At 40.8% G+C, this 16,834-nt stretch overlaps 1 protein-coding gene across 3 annotated transcripts in view; it reads right to left on the bottom strand.

Annotated features, from left to right (window-relative positions):
• Nucleotides 1–16,834, bottom strand: part of ADAMTSL1 (ADAMTS like 1) — a gene marked incomplete at both ends in the record, with an annotated part of 891,527 nt that overhangs the window by 80,452 nt on the left and 794,241 nt on the right. The window lies entirely within an intron of this gene.

The following is a 16,834-nucleotide window of genomic DNA, read 5'->3' on the forward strand; positions in this document are numbered from 1 at the left end:
CCACTCTGGATGGGCAGAGTTCTTTATATTCTATCTAGATACTAGTATTTTGTTAGATATCAGGCTTTTCTTTTCATTTTCTTAACCGGATCTTTCACAGGGCAAAAGTTTTTTTTAACTCTGATAAAGTCCAATTTATCAAGTTTTCCTTTCATGGAACATGCTTTTGAAGTTATGTCTAAGAACTATTTACCTAGACCTAGATGCTGAAGATTTTTTCCTATCTTTTTCTAAAAGTTTCATAGTTTTACATTTTGCATTTAAGTCTGTGATACATTTTGGGTTAATTTTTGTATAAGGTGTGGTACTTAGATCAATGTTAATTTGTGGGGGTTTTTTTGCCTTTGGATGTGCAATTGTTTCATCACCATTTATTGATTTATTTTTATTTTTAAGCTACATGTATGCCTGTGGTTAATTCTAGCATTAAACATTTTTCAATTGAATTTATTGGGGTGACATTGGTTAATAAAATAATATAGGTTTCAGGTGTACAATTCTATAATATAGCATGTGTATATTGTAATGTGTGTTCACCACCTAAAGTCGTCTCCTTCCCTTATCATTTATTGAACAAGCTATCTTTCCTTCATTAAGTTGCTTTGCACCTTTGTCAAAATCAGTTGGACATATTTTTGAGGATATATTTCTGGGTTCTCTCTTCTGTTCCATTGATCTATGTGTGTCTCTATCAATACCACATGATCTTAAATATTGTACTATATAGTTTTGAAATTGGGTAGGCTGATTCTTCCTACTTTATAATTTTTTGATATTCTATTGTCTTGACCAGGGGTCCTCAAACTATGGCCTGTGGGCCACATGCAAATACAAATATTGTATTTGTTCCCATTTTTTTTAATTTACTTCAAAATAAGATATGTGCAGTGTGCATAGGAATTTGTTCATAGCTTTTTTTTTAAACTATAGTCCGGCCCTCCAATGGTCTGAGGGACAGTGAACTGGCCCCCTGTTTAAAAAGTTTGAGGACCCCTGGTCTTGACCTTTCCACATAAATTTTAAATTATTCTTGTCTACAACTATAAAATCTTGCTGGGATTTCGATAGGAATTACATTAAACCTGTGTATCAATTTGGGAAGAACTGATATCTTTACTGTGTTGAGTCTTCCAACCCATGAACACTGTCTTTTTATTTTATATCTCCTCTAATTCCTTTCATCAGAGTTTTGTAGCTTTCAGCATACAAATCTTATATATATTTTATTTGATTTATACCTAATTAATTTGTATTTTTTGAGGGACTGTAAATGATGTATTTTTAATTTCAATATTCGTGTGTTCACTGCTAGTATCAAGAAATCTGTTAATTTTTGTATATCCAGTGACATTATTAAACTCACATGTTAGTTTTAGGACTTTCTTTTAGGTAGATCCTTGATATTTTCTAAGTAGGCAATCATTTCGTCTGCAAATAGTTTTATTTCTTCCTGTCTTATCTGTATTCCTCTTATTTCCTTTTCTTGCATTATGTCACTGGATAGAACTTCCAGCACTGTGTGGAATAAGAGTGGTATGATGAGTGATTTTCAGTTGAAACCTGAACATTTTCATATTCTGTTAAGCAACACTGGATCTTATTTAAACCTTCTGTGTTAGATGGCCTTCTCCGAAACCAATCAAGTGGGGGAGCAGGGAGGTGCCATCTCATTACTATCCAGTGAAGGTACAAGTCCAGGTTCTCCACTTGGCCTCCTTTGCCACCTAAGTGGGGAATCTGCGTTACTGCTGGGCAGAGGTGGGGATTCTGGCTCCCCACATGGTCTCTGCTGACACCGCTGTGGGAGGGCCCTTGTTACGGCTTGGTGTGTGTGTGGGGGAAGTCCTGTCTCTAACACTACTGCAGACGAGAGGGTAAGGAGGGCACCGCAGGGTGAGGGTGGAACTCCAGGCTCTGTGAGGTCTCCATATAATGCTTGGTGGGGATGAAATCTGTCTTCTCTGATGTGGCCTCCATGGGGTTGTCGGGAACCTCATTTTGGTCTGACTAGGTCGAGTCTAGGCTCCCCACGCACCTTTGCTGGTGTGAGCGGCAGTGGGCTCCAGTGTTTTCTGCGCTGTTTGGAGCAGAGGGGTGTTTTCCAAAGTTTTCTGTCTCGTTAGACTGCCTCTTTGCTGGTGCTTTGGGCAGAGAGAGCAGGCTTTACTTGGGGCTCCCCCTACAACTTTTTTTCCAGTTTCCATTGCATTTCCTGGTGGCTGGCTTCTTCAGCTCCAAGGATGGAATTTAGGAGGGAAGAAGAAATTCAAGGAAATCATGTTTTTCCTCAGTTCCCAAGGTCCCTGGCCAGTCTGCTTTCTCCTTTCCACTTTTAAGTCTTCTTATGTTTGTTTTATATATGATGTCCATGGATTTTAGTTGTATTTAGCAGGAGGAATAGAGAAAAGTATATCTACATCACTTCCTGGAAGTGGAAATTCTGTGCACATTACATTTTAATAGGTCTTTATCATCTGCGGATAAAAATCTGGTACTTCATGGACATGACCACAAAATTACAATGAAAAACTCATTTATTGTGCAGTGTGGAGAAATAAGGGTCCACATGAGATCATTTCACATACCTAAAGCTTAATTTTGTGTATGTCAAATGGATTTAATTTTGTTTCAACCCTTTTACAGGCAGGGCATTCTACAATGGTATTTGTTCTGTTTCTTCCCTCATTAACTGTGAAGAAAACCGTGACTCAGCAATGCCACTTGGAGTCTTATAACTGCTTTTCATACTTTTTCTTTCCTTTATCATCTTTTTATCCTTTATTCCTGCCCGTAACTGTCACACAGCTGTCCCTCTTTTTTCTCCATCCCCTTTACTTCAAATGGTAAAGGCATTTATTATCTCCAAAAATGTCGTTTGAGAGAGAGAGCAGGCTCCAGGAACACAGTGTGTGGTCTGCTTTGGGATCCAGGCTCCTCCTATGATTTGTCAGTGGTTCTACTCATGGTCCCCAGAAGACTTCCACTGCAATCCAGGCTGTAGCCCCTGATAGTGTAGACTAAGGTAGAGAGAGTTTAGGTTACCATAGCAATTTCCAAGTTATAGCTGGTTTGTTTACTTGTTTTTGGTTTCCCCACGATGATTGCCTTAAGGGATGTGGAATGACTGGCACCTAATACAGAGTCAGAAGTACTTCGGTTGTTATAGATGTTTGCCAAAGGTTTCTAAATTTCCTTTCCTCGGGACACAGAACTTTTTGGTTGAGTAGAATTATCTGACTAAAAGCTTTGGCCAGTGATTTGCTGAGTGAATAAATGGTTGCAAGTCTTCTATATGAAGTGTAGGGTGAGGGTTATTTACTGTTGGGGTTCTGGGAAAGGAATTAGCCATATGAGGAAGGACAGAGGTGAGACATGGAAACGTGATGGGCAGTGTCTGTGAACATAAAGATGGATGGGTGAGTCTGTTTAAATGAAGCACTGAGTGGACATTTCTTGGCCCTTTGAGGTGATTATTTTCTTCTGGATTCTTGACCTGGTTCCTGGGAACTTAGCCATAGATCTTGGCTGGAACCTACTAATCCAGTGGTTCTCAACCTTCCCAATGCCGCGACTCTTTTATACAGTTCCTCATGTTGTGGTGACCCCCAAGCATAAAAGTATTTTCGTTGCTACTTCATAACTGTCATTTTGCTACTGTTACGAATCGTAATGTAAATATCTGATATGCAGGATGTATTTTCATTGTTACAAATTGAACATAATTAAAGCATAGTGATTAATCACAAAAACAATATGTAATTATATGTGTTTTCCGATGGTCTTAGGTGACCCTTGTGAAAGGGTCGTTTGACCCCCAAAGGGGTCGCAACCCACAGGTTGAGAACCGCGGTACTAATCTCTATTCACCTGCTTTCTCTTCACTCCTTTCAGGTTTGCATTTGTAAGCATTGGCTACTGGGGTGACGCTTACATCCAGCATCTTGTGAGACTGTCTAATAAAAGGAGACTGTCTAACAGAGGCAAATGACCATCCTTCTCCCCAACATCTGCTCATCTGAGCGGCCTGAAGTTTTAGGAATTCATTCTTAAAAAGAGAAGTTGTGGAGAAAAGGGATCCCGAATTCACTGCTGGTGGGAATGTAGACAGCCACTATGGAAAACATTCTGGCAGTTCCTCAAAAAATTAAGAATAGAGCTACCATATGACTCAGCAATTCCTCTCCCGAGAGTATTTACCCAAAGGACTCAAAACCATTTATTCACAAAGACAGATGCACATCTATGTTCACTGCAGCATTATTCACGGTGGCCAAGACATGGAGACAACCAAAGTATCCTTTGATAGAGGACCAGATAAAGAAGTGTTGGGGAGCACAAGAAACTTGTTTGGAAAGTTTGTAAGGAGGACATTCTGATAAAAGGTAAGTGTGTGGAAGGCCGCCTGCCCTGTTTATCGGAATTCCGACTTAGGGGAGTGTCAAAGGCGGCGCCCTAATTATTCCTTGACCTTTCCAAACAAGCCTGTACATATGTAGACCCCCAGGTGTTTACTGAAACCCTTATGCTTAACCCCTGGATGCCCTTGCCTAGAGGATAATGTAAATACATCTGTCCTCCCAAGGTTACTCACCCTACCGACTGTACCTAAAGATAAAAATTCTAATAAAGGCCTAATGAGACAGGCAATAGAGGCTGCTCTGGCCACTAGAGCCAGGGGCCCCTTAGCCCTCTCTTTCACAGTCAAACTGTGTCTGAGTAATCTGTTATTCATCGTTCAGGGGCTGCTGGTTAGCCCTGGCAAAGAAGATGTGGTACCTATACACTATGGAATTCTACTCAGCCATCAGAAAGGATGAGATAGTGCCATTTGCAACAACATGGATGGACCTCGAGAACATTATGCTAAGTAAAATAAGTCAGTCAGAAAAAGCTAAGAACCATATGATTTCACTCATATGTGGGATATAAAACTGAAACTCATAGACACAGACAACAGTGTGGCGGTTACTAGAGGGAAGGGGGTGAAGGGCTGGGTTGCTTCACTGTGTAATAAAAACAACTGTGCCAGTGGGGAAAAGAGGTTAGGGCCCAGGGAGTTTTAGACTCACAATTACCAAGTTATTTTTCCTATAGGAATTTTAATAATAAAGGTGGTTTTTATGGCTGCAAGTGTATAGCTATAAAATTCAAATGTCACTGAATTAAATCCAGCCCTTAATTAATTATATTGAGCTTTTGCTGAAAGTAATGGCCTTTTGTCCTGTCACTAGTGGTGCTGGTGTTAGCACAGGCTACTTATACCTCCTTATTCCTTCACGATGCATTGTTAAGACAAAGCACAAAGTTATTCAAGTACTTATAATTAATAGAAATTTATAATGAAAACAATGTTCGGTAATCAGTTGGCCCTCTTACATTTATTAGAAAAAGCTTGTATATGTTACTGAGTCCCACTCTAGACCTATTAAACCTGCATCTCAGGTGGCGGGATGGAAGCTGTAATCTCTCTTTTTAACAAGTTCCTCGGTGATTCTGATATGCAGCCAGGTTTGATAATCAATGAATTACATTGTTTTAGTTTCCCTTGAACTGGTTTTCTCTGGTTCCTGGTGGGAGTGGAGATTTATTTTGAGAGACCACCAGTTCTCTATTAGACGATTTCAAGTTGGAACTTTTATTTTAATGGTCAACTAAAAACAACAACAAAAATAAGCCCATAGCAGATCATGTGGATGGTCACCTAATGAGTACTGCCCTGTAAGGACATGCCTGTGTTTATGTTTGATTATAATCATATTGACTAGTATTACTGTAACTGTGGAAGTTAACTAAGAAGAAGAAAGCAGAGACACAGAGGAATGAAATGATAAACTGTATGTTTGTGCTAAGAGAATGCTTAAACAAAGGTCATGGCATGCCCCACCAAATAGGCTCTCATATCAGACAAAACAAAAAAAAAGGCCAATTGCAGGGAGCCTTCATCACAAAGCCTCTGGGAGCTGTGCCTCCCCCGTCATAACTATGTACACGTTGCAAATCAGCATAAGCCAGCAAATTAAATTAATTTCTGAAAATTGACAGGGTTTGTAGGTTACTCTTTCATTAATTTGTAAATCTGTGTTATGGTTGAATGAGAGCTATACGCAGAAGAGTGTGTCTAATTTTATAGCTGTATAAATTTAAGAAAAACAAGGAAGTGGAAAAAAGGCAAGCTGTTCAATTCGTCAGGCCCAATAGGTGGAATCACGCCCTTTGAGAGTCAGACACAGAAATGGAAGCATGAAGAGAATCATTTTTGTTCAGTTCCTTCAGACCTCATCATACGGTACCCATTAGCTTTCGGATTATGGTTCCTGTTGGAAGTCACATGGAACAGGGGGAATAGAGCCTCACTAGTAAGCAAGGACAAACCTGAGATGTAGTTAAAAATTGGTATCAATATCCAATGATGCGAAGAAATGCCATCGCCTGATGCCTCGCTAGCAGAGGCGTTGAGTCAACCCAGCATTATCCTGACCCTGAGGGCCGAGTAATGATGAATGATGAGACAGGCAGGGACAGATGGAGCCCCAGGAGCAAATGCTCAAAGCTCTGGGCTCTGGCTCCCACCTCTTTCCCTTATGTGTGGCTCTGGGTAAGACCAAAGCCCAGTGGGGAAAACTCTGAACATGTGTGCTTGAATAATACCTTTGGCCCAGTATAAAGGTGATTGAGAGAGGAGCAGGAAGAGATGGAAAGTTTTTTTTTTTTTTTTTAGTTCAGCTAAGAATAGAAAGCATTATAAGTAACTTTTTCTTAGGGCCAAAGTCCAGGCCTCTGCTAATAGAAACTTTGTTTTCAACAGCACGGGGCCTTCCATGTTAGATGCCATGCCTGAGACTGATTTGCCGTCCACCAAACCCTTTGCTTCTTCCTCCTAGGCACACAGCTAGGTCATTTCCCAGCCCCTCTGCTTAGGTGTGGGAAAGGAACTGTGTCCTAGCAGATGGAATGTGGGCAGAAAGGAAGTGTGCCACTTCTGGACCCGAACCACAAACACCCTCTATGCAATCATTGGTTTTGGACTTTATGTGAGCAAGAAATAATCTATCATGTTTTAGCCAGCATGCATTTATGATTTTGTTTGTTACAGTAATCAAATGCTAATTGATCCAGGTTTCATTAATATTTGTTAACTTATTGAAGGAATGAATCGAACGGGTCTTTCAATTCTCTGAAAGAGTCAGAAACATCAGTTAAAAAGGTTCTTTACTATCCTTAACCATGAAAAATGAATTGTACCTCAGAAATTTCAGGTTCTCACTGCTCAGCTAGAGGTGATCTGTGCCAGGACACGTGTGTGTGTGTGTGTGTGTGTGTGTGTGTGTGTGTTGCAGATGCCTGGACGTTGGGCAATGTCGGAAACAAGGATTGCAGCAGGCAGGGTTGGTGATGACCGAGAGCTCCAGAAAGAGCGCATCAATGGCAAACAGGTTGAGACTGTGACACCTAAACTAAGCAATTGCAGAGATTTCTGGGAGTATAGCTCAGGTACAGATTCTGGGTTAGAGCAGATTAGATAGTGGCACACATGATAAACTAGTGATGCAGGCGGTGGGCCTGGCCATGAGAAGTGGCAGCCTGCATGTCAGGTGTCTGGACTCATTGCTTAATAGCTGAGTGACCTCGAGAATGTTATTTAACTTCTTTGTGCCTTGTTTGTCTACTTCCATGGCTAAGAGGAATGAGCACAGTGCATACCAAGCTGTTACTTAGAAGGGTGTCTTAGCACAGCATGAGGTTTGTTTGAATAAATGTTGGCTATCATAATGCTAACGCTATGAGAGAGAAAACGCCATGAGGAGCAAACAGTGTAGGGAACTTCTGATAAAGAAAACACACAGAAAAAAAACTTTAAAGAAAGAGGAAAAAGATAGGAAAGAGGAGAGAGAACAAATCTGTGAGTAGGAACTTAACGACTTCTATATGGAAGAATTAGAAGAAATAATTTAAATACAATGCATTTCCCCCAAACTGGTACCAGTAACTGGTCAGACACAGAGAGCTTAAAAGTTACATGGGGCCCTGGCTGGATAGCTCACTTGATTAAAGCATTGTTCCAATGCACCAAAGTTGTTGGATTTGATCCCTGGATAGGGCACATACAAGAATCAACCAATGAATGCATAAATAAGTGGAACAACAAATTTATATATACTAGAGGCCTGGTGTATGAAAATTCATGCACTGGAGGGGGGGGGGGGTCCCTTAGCCCAGCCTGCCCCCTCTCACAGTCTGGGAACCCTCAGGGGCGGGAGGCGACCCGGCGAAGGTGACGCCCCCCCATCACACCTTTGCTGCTGCCACTGCCGGCAGCACAAGCCTCAGCCGGCCCTGGTTACCTGAGACTTGGGCAGCCCTGGGTGGCTGAGTGCCTGCCACCCCAGTGGGGCTGAGGGGACTGGGTGCTGCCATCTTTGAGGGCGGGGTATTAATTAGCATATTCCCTCCTTATTGGCTGTGGGTGCCATCATCTTTGTGATGGTGTGAGGGTCAATTAGCATATTCTCTCTTTATTAGATAGGATATATATATATATATATATATATATATATATATATATATATATCTTTCTCTAATCAATTAAAAAAAGTCACAGTGAGGCCAGGACTCAAAACTCAATGTGTGCCAGGTTGACTTACTGGTGACTCCCATGAAACTGCTCAAGAAAACAGTTGTGTTATCCATGGCAGCCCCAAATCTCATTTCATGAGAAAGGTGAATCAGACAGTGATGCTCACTAATGAAAATATTTGCATATACAGCAATGAGGTATTATAAATTTCACATACCTTCAATACCTAAAATTAAGAAATTATATACATCTAAATTTAATTATATATATTATATAAATGCATAAAATTGTATAAATCCAGATTTAATCAATGGACAATGCTCTGAAATCAGTGAGAATATCAAAGTGATGCCTTAAGAAATGCTGGCCTCTGCTTACAACATAATTAATGAACATAGGTTCCTCACAAGGGCCACTGGAGTTAAAGCTGTGAAAACTCCCTGAAATGAGAATTCTCAGTTGAAGAATTTAAAACCTCCTGAGCTAAGTAAAGTTTAGGGGACCACGATCATTGTGAACCTATGAAACACTGATAAACAACAACAACATCTAGTACAACTGAATCACTAATGATGGATACTGCTAATAATCAATTACCATTTCTTACTGGCCAGATACTTTTCAGGATCTGGCTACCTGGCAATTTCAACAAGAGTGGCTTTGTTACAGATAATAGTCATATTAAAATGCATGATTTTTTTTTTTTAGGCTGGTTCTCCTTCCAAATGCCTTTCACATTTTGTAGCTCAGAAAAATTTTAACTCCATCCTGTCCTGCTGTTTCTCTTGCAAGGTCTCCTTCGTTTCCACCTCCTGGTTCCTGAGTCAGCATTTGCCCTTTCAACCAGTATTGTTTACTCTGCTCTCTTTCTCCCACTCGTCTGCTGAGAACTTTCCTCTCAGCTGTTATTTTTTCAAGATATTGCAAATGCTGTACTTGGCCACCTAGTCTTTTATTCTCCCAAATATAAAGGAAGTACATTTGCAAATGTTAAACTTTGAGGTAAGGGGAGATGATAGCTGGTAGTGGTGGGTGTGGATTGTTGTACCTTATTTGTATGTTAGCGACTGTAGAACTCTTAGGTCTAAAAGAGACCCCAGTGTGCATCAATTTAAAAGCCCTCCTTTTTACAATAGAGACACAGGTTTAGAGTTCTAAATCTGCTTCTAAATTTTCTAATGAGGCAAATACTTTCTCTAGAATCTTACTTATTTTATAACAATCTTCCTCTTTTTAGTAATAGTAAAAACAAATATTCTTCTCCCATCCAAATCATTACATGGTTTTAGTTAGTGTAACCCAATAAAATAGGTTGCTATTATACTTTGAGTAATACTGAAGTCCAAAACTCATCTACCATATCTAGGAAATGAGATGGAATAGATGAGCACAGAACACAGAAAATGGAAGATTTAACCATAGGGCACCGGTAGCTTCCAGTTCATGTTCAGGACACAGACAAGTTAGCCTGAAAAGAATTATTAAAAATTTAAAACTAGTTGGGCTCACTTAAAAATGGAGCAATTAAAAAAAGTGAGTGAGTGAGTGTGTGTGTGTGTGTGTGTTGGTTTAGCTTACTTGGAAAAACTGGAAGGTCTATCAACATTAGATTTGCATTTTTCTTTGGCAATATTCAGATGAAAGTGAGCTGTGCCTTTCAGACAGAGAGTGTGACAGGCAGAATAATCGCCCTCCAAGGATGTCTACACCCTAATCCCTGGAACCTGTGACTATGTTAGATTACGTGGCAAAAGAGAACTAAGGCTACAGATGGAATATAAGGTAGCTAATGAGCTGACTTTAAAATAAGAGGTTATCCTACATTATCTATATGGGCCTAGTAAAATCACATAAGCTCTTTTTGAAAATTAAAAAAAAATATTTTAAGCTTTTAAAATCAGAAGACAGAGGCAGAAGAGTTTGTGAGAGAGGCAACCCCATTGCTAGCAGTGAAGATGAGGAAGAGGACCGCGAGCTAAGGAATGCAGCTGTCTCTAGAAGCTCAGTGTACAGCCAGCAGAAAATGGGGGCCACAGTCCTAGGTCACAAGGAATTAAATTCTGCCAACAGCCCAAATGAGCAGGAAAAGCTTTCTCCCCAGAGCTTCCAGAAAGGAACGCAGCCCACTGACATCTTGGTTTTATCCTGGTGAGACTGTACTGGACTTCTGACCTCCAGAATTGTAAGATAACATATTTGTGTTGTTTTAACAACCTACATTTTTGGTAATTGGTTATGGCAGCAATAAAAAACAAATACACAGGCAATATGCCCTGTCTTTACATCAGCAAAATTATCACTACAACAGAGAAGATATATACATGCCAAATAAGCACTTGAGAAGATGCTGGACATCATCAGTCATTAGGGGACTAGAAATTAAAATCACAATGAACTATCACTTCATTTCTATAAGGATGGCCAGAATTTTAAAAAATAGACAACAAATGTTGGGAGAATATAGAAACACTGGAACCCTCAGACATTGCTGGTGGAAATGTGAAAGTGTACAGCCAGTCTGGGACATAGATGGCAGTTTTCTTAAAAAGTTTAACATAAATGTGTCACATGACTCAGCTATTCCACTTTTAGTTTTATACAATGGGTGGGAAAAAGTAGGTTTACAGCTATGAGCTTGTGAAACTGAGTTTATTCATGTATTATTATTTAGTAATTAATGTATTATTTCCCATATGAACAACTGTAAACCTACTTTTGCCCGTCCCTGTATACCCAAGAGAAATGAAAACATATGTCCACACAAATATTTGCACGTGAATGTTCATTGCAGCATTATTCCTAATGGCCCAAAAGTGGAAACAACCTATGTGCCCATCAATTGATGAGTGATGAATATAATGTGGTATAGTCACACAATGGACCATTATTCCACCACAGAAAGGAATGTAGCATACGTGCTCTAACACAGATGAACCTTGAAAACATTATGCTAAGTGAAAGAAGCCTGTAACAAAGGACCATGTATTGCACGGTGAATGGGCAGACTATGGAGATGTAGTATATTAGTGGTCGCCTAGGGCTGGTGGAAGTGGGGTGGGGTGGGGAGTGATGGCTAAGGAGTGTGGAGTTTACTTTTGGGATGATAAAAATGCTCTAAAATTAAGTATGGTGCTGGATGCACAACTCTGAATGTACTAAAAGCTATTGAATTGTATACTTTAAATGGCTGAATTGTCATAGTATGTGAACTATACCTCAATAAAGTTTTAAAAAACACACAGCACCTTAGATTGTAGTGATGGCTAGACAACTTAAAAATTTTGCTGGAAAAAAAAATCACTGAATTGCATACTTACAATGAGCGAATTTTATGGTATCTAAATTAAACCTGGATATAGCAGGAAAGTAGTTTTTAACCTGATTTGACCATTTCTTAATGATTCAGGGTCAACATTGTGACTACTAATTATCTTGCACAGAAACTGAGAAGGAAATGGAATTTCCTTGCCCTTGTAATTTGTCAGTGTGTCTTTGGGATATATACTAGTATATAGGAGGTGGGTGGGGCTTAGCTCCCAGCTGCATTGCTTCCATCCATTTTCCCAAGATATGCTTTGCCAATGTCACGAGTCAGGTTACTCAGGTTATTTCTTCTAATTATTCAAGTGAAGTTGATGAATCCTCAAGAGACAAAGTCAGCAAATGGTGCTGTCATAACTGCTTTGGCATGTTCCACTGCAGAGTTCTGGACAGGGGACCCCATACTTAGGACAGCTGTGATTTTGCACCTCTCCTAGGAACAATTCACCGAGGATATGGTATGTCCCACTAGCTGTCCAACCACCCGCTCTTCCCTCACTCCATTGGGTAGTTGTGGGAACTGCTCTTTCAGAATTTGAGATGAGCTAGCTTGTACCATTTGTACTTCCTGTTTGTCTCCTATAGTCTACTGGGAAATAGAGTAAGTTGGACCCTCTTGCTATAATTTTATGCATTTAATCCAAGTTCTATACTAGCTAGTCTTTCGTGGGCATGCTATACATGTGTATGTATTGAGGAAAACTTAAAGGCCTTGGTTACTCAGTATTCTATCAGATAATGAGGTCCCCTGATGGCAGCTTGAATCAGTCCATGGCCATTAATTAGCCTGTTATTCAGAGTACCATTAGGAACATGGCCAAACTTGTCTACCACTCCCTCTGATCTAGGGTGCCAGAGTAAACCTTCCTTTGTCAGTCATTGCCACTGGTGACAAGGCCCTCTCTGAGTCTAAAACTCCCTGTAAAGCAAAATTCCCCTCCGGTTAGCAGAGTTGCTGGATGAGAAATCCAGAAATTCCAATTCGAAATGACTTCCATTATGAATAGCTTACAAACTTGCTTGCTTTTTATTGCAGCTGCTAAATCATGGCGGGGAAGGGCAAGAGAAAGAATTTCAGAAACAACTGCCTTTTATTTTTATTTTCCCATAGAGGTTTCTGTGATCTCTTTATTAGACACAATATGTGTCAGCGATTCAACTCATAAAAAAGCAGAAAAACATGCCAGGAAAGGAGAAAATTTTCTGTTTCTCCTTTCCTGCGAAAACTTTGAATGAGCTCATCTGGGTTCTCTTTCAATGAAAGCTATGCTCATCCCTCAGCCCTCATCTCCTCCTCATTCTCCATTGATGATGTCAGGCAGGCCCTACAGTATCTTTTTTGTGATCTTATAAAATCAATGACAACCAAAAACATTTCCCTTCTGGCTATGACTTCATCAACGTTCCACACCTGGACAGGCTTCATCTGCATTGGTAAGTAGAGCTAAACTCCCCTGATCCAGACTGAAGCAATTTACCAGGATACTACTGATTTCCTTCAAAATGCCGCCCGCACCATTCAGACTTAGATTTCTGAGCAACCTGGTCGAGTGTTGGGTCTGACTAGTCAAGATGGCTCTCCAGTCTTTGTGCCGATCTTTGCACACACCAGAAACTCTCCTTTACTCAACTGTTTTTGCCCTGGACACAAAGGAATCAATACCTCAAAATGTTAGGTAGGTGCCATTTTGATGATATTCTTACACTCCCGCCTCCACTCTACTGTATGTTAGTCTCATCTATATTCTGAGCAGTGAAACAGGCATTCCATTAAGTCAATTTAGGACAGAAAGGAATTTTGGGCCACTGGATCTACATGGCTGTAAATGTCCTAAACCACGGAGATAGATAGGGAAACATCTCCATGCCGAGAAACACTCGCCAAGTACTCTCAAAGCTCTGAGACTTAGAAGATAAAATCAGTACATAATGGATGAGTTTGGGGAGAAGCAAAAGGCACAAAAGACAATATCTCACAGGCCCACAGAGAGCAGAGAAAGGAAGGTTTGAATGTATTGGCATGTCTGAAATGAAATGGCGTTTACATGTTTAAATACAAATTGTGGAGAGAGTAGCAATGGCCCAACAATGCACCTGAGAGCAGAAGTGGCAACTCACTCAAGTCAGAGGATGGGGCAGAGGAGAGGTCTAGCTGTGGACCAGGGAGAGCTCAGCAGGCCCCCCTTTCTGTGGTCCATGTGAAATATGCCTTGTCACTAGCCACCTCCCTTGCTCTGAATCCAGGCGCTCCAACCACTTTTAAGAAGGCTAATTCAATCTTTCCAGTTGACACCGAGACATGGAGAGGTTGAGATACACACAGGCACTCTACAAAGGACTCTTGAAAAGAATATTCCTGACTGTAAAAATAACTTGGCTTTTGTTTGGTGCATTATTCTCACAATAATAATAATAATAGCTGATAAATATTGAGTGCTTGCTATAGGCTCGGCACAGTTACAAGCATTTTACATGATGAATGCATTTAATCTCTACCAGAACCCTCCGGGTCAAGCACTGTAATTATCGCCGTTTTACAAATAAAGAAACCAAGTCAGAGAATATAAAGAAGTTGCTCAGGGTTATGAAGCTAGGAAGTGACAGAGCCAGGATTCAAATCCAGACTATGAGGCACCAGAGCCCGCAGGCTTAATTGCTATGCTATGCCTGCTCCTGTGAATTATTATGGACAAATTTCCCTGCATCTGGTCAACTCAGGTGCACTGGCAAGACCAAAGTCCATACATTCCTTACAAATCTTGGGAACACCTGAGCACTTTGAGCCTCAAAACATTCCCCCTCCCCCCGCCTCCTTTTGGTGTACATTCCCACTGAACTGAAGGTAAAAAAATCCTCTGCAGCATCATTAAAAGCACAGAAGCACGGAGATTTACCATGAGGAACTGCTTGCAAGTGAGCGGAACCAGCTCCTAAGTTCATACTCGAAAAGTTTCAGTGTGAAGACTTCTAGTGAAAAGTACGTGGGAGCAAAGTTGAGCTAATGTTTTACACATTTTAGAATTGCTTTCAGGATGTGTTTCATTTTAGAAAAGCTAGAGAAGAAAACAGAAAACATTTATTGAGTGTGAACTATGTGCCTGGCATTGGGCTAAGTGCTTTTTCACACATGCAATCTTATTTAACGTCACAACAATCCTATAAAATATTATTAATTTCATTTTTATGGATGAGAACAAAGACCCAACGAGGTTTTACACTTTGTTCGAGATCAGACAGCTAACAAGCAGTATAATTGGTAATCAAACTTAGAAATGCACACCCCCCTCTCCCCAATTTGGGTTATTTTAGGTTACATGTTACAAGTGCTACGCAGGATCTTGATGTCATTTGAAGGAATTGTAACCTCTTGATTCTCAGTAGCCATGAATGCATCTACTGCCTTCACTAGTCTGTAAATGTTATGGGGGACAAAGCTCGGGTCTTATTTATTGCTACATGTTGATAATACTTGGTGGAAAGTATGCTCAGAACAGTAGCTGGTGAGCCCCTTATTACTGTGAGTGTAGACAATTACACAGGGATATATGATAATCCCAGGTAAAGACATGAACACAATCTTAAGGCAAAGTATACGACTGAGCCTTAATTTTTCGAGGCACTGTGTGGCAGATCTGCCAGCAGACGTGCACAGACCCCACCACTGCAGCACAGGACACAGCGCCCTAAGCCCTGGGGTGGGGTCTGTGATTTACCTCACCAGGCAGCCCCTTCCCCCCTTCCCTGGTGCCTCTCTGGCTGCTGTCTCACTTCCCTGGCTTTGAACCTTTTGGCAGCCTCCAATAGCTCCTCTTCAAAGAACTGAAGACAGGCCTGATGTTTCAATTGCCTTGCTTAATTCTAGACAGGTTTCCATTAATCGTATTAAATGCAGGTGAACAAAGGGCATTGAGTTTGTGACAGAGCTGAACGGTATCTGGATAAATATAAACAAGAGAGGTAATCCCCTAAGAGCCACTGTTTGCCCTCAATTGGAAGGATGTCAGCAGTGCCCTTGCTAAGGGAGGTTGGAGGGTGGAAGGCAGAAGAGATTTAACAAAACCGGTGCTGAGCATCTGGACTCTGTATTAAAGAGGGGGATAAAGCTGGTGACTGGAATACATTAGGAGAAACGCAAATGTTCTATTCACACACAAAAAAATAGGCATTAATAATATCAGCCTTTAATCTACCCAAGGCTCCTTAGCTTGCCTTATTCATTGTTGACTTTCATCTTCTCTGCAAAGCCCCCTGCTAAAGGGCCCTTCTCAGATCAGCTTTAGGTCACAGGGGCAGAAATACTGTTGCTGAACAGATATGCCAGGGAGTAGCATGTGTGACTGGAAAACAGTGTGACAACATAATCCCAGCATGGACCGATGAGGTCAGTGTGGGGTGATGTTGGCTTTTCTAGCATCTACTGAATCATCTGTTGGAAGCAACAATTGAAAAGAATAAAAACAAACACATGCAACATACTGCCATGAAGACTGCCTGGCCCAGGTCTTAGAAAAAGGATCCGATTTGGGTAGGATCAGGTGGGAAGTGGAGGGAACAATGAGCTGGGAGTTAGGAGACTTCAGTTTGCTTCTCTGGCCCTCTCGCCGAGTGGCTGGTAGACCTCAGGTTGCCTGCCCTCTGAGAAATGGGGACACTGGTTCAACTGGTATGAATCTAAGGTTTTCTTTAGTTTCAAAGGCAAGGATTTGTCCTATATAAAAGAGGTTTTATAAAAGTGCACTACTATAAGACCACAACCTTGGAGACACTGTAATCTGAATCCTGATTTTCTTAATTCACCCGGTGTAGAATGTTTTGCATAACACTGTTGGGTAAAGGCAAAGCATTGGCAGGTGCATTAGAGCAAGAGGTTGAAAAAAAACAAAACAGAATCAGAACACTCCTGGCTCACACTGTGACCGCAGAATTCTAACTCCCCAT

The sequence above is a fragment of the Myotis nattereri genome, assembly GCF_964212035.1.
Source record: "Myotis nattereri genome assembly, chromosome: 12".
NCBI classification, from domain to species: Eukaryota; Metazoa; Chordata; class Mammalia; order Chiroptera; family Vespertilionidae; genus Myotis; species Myotis nattereri.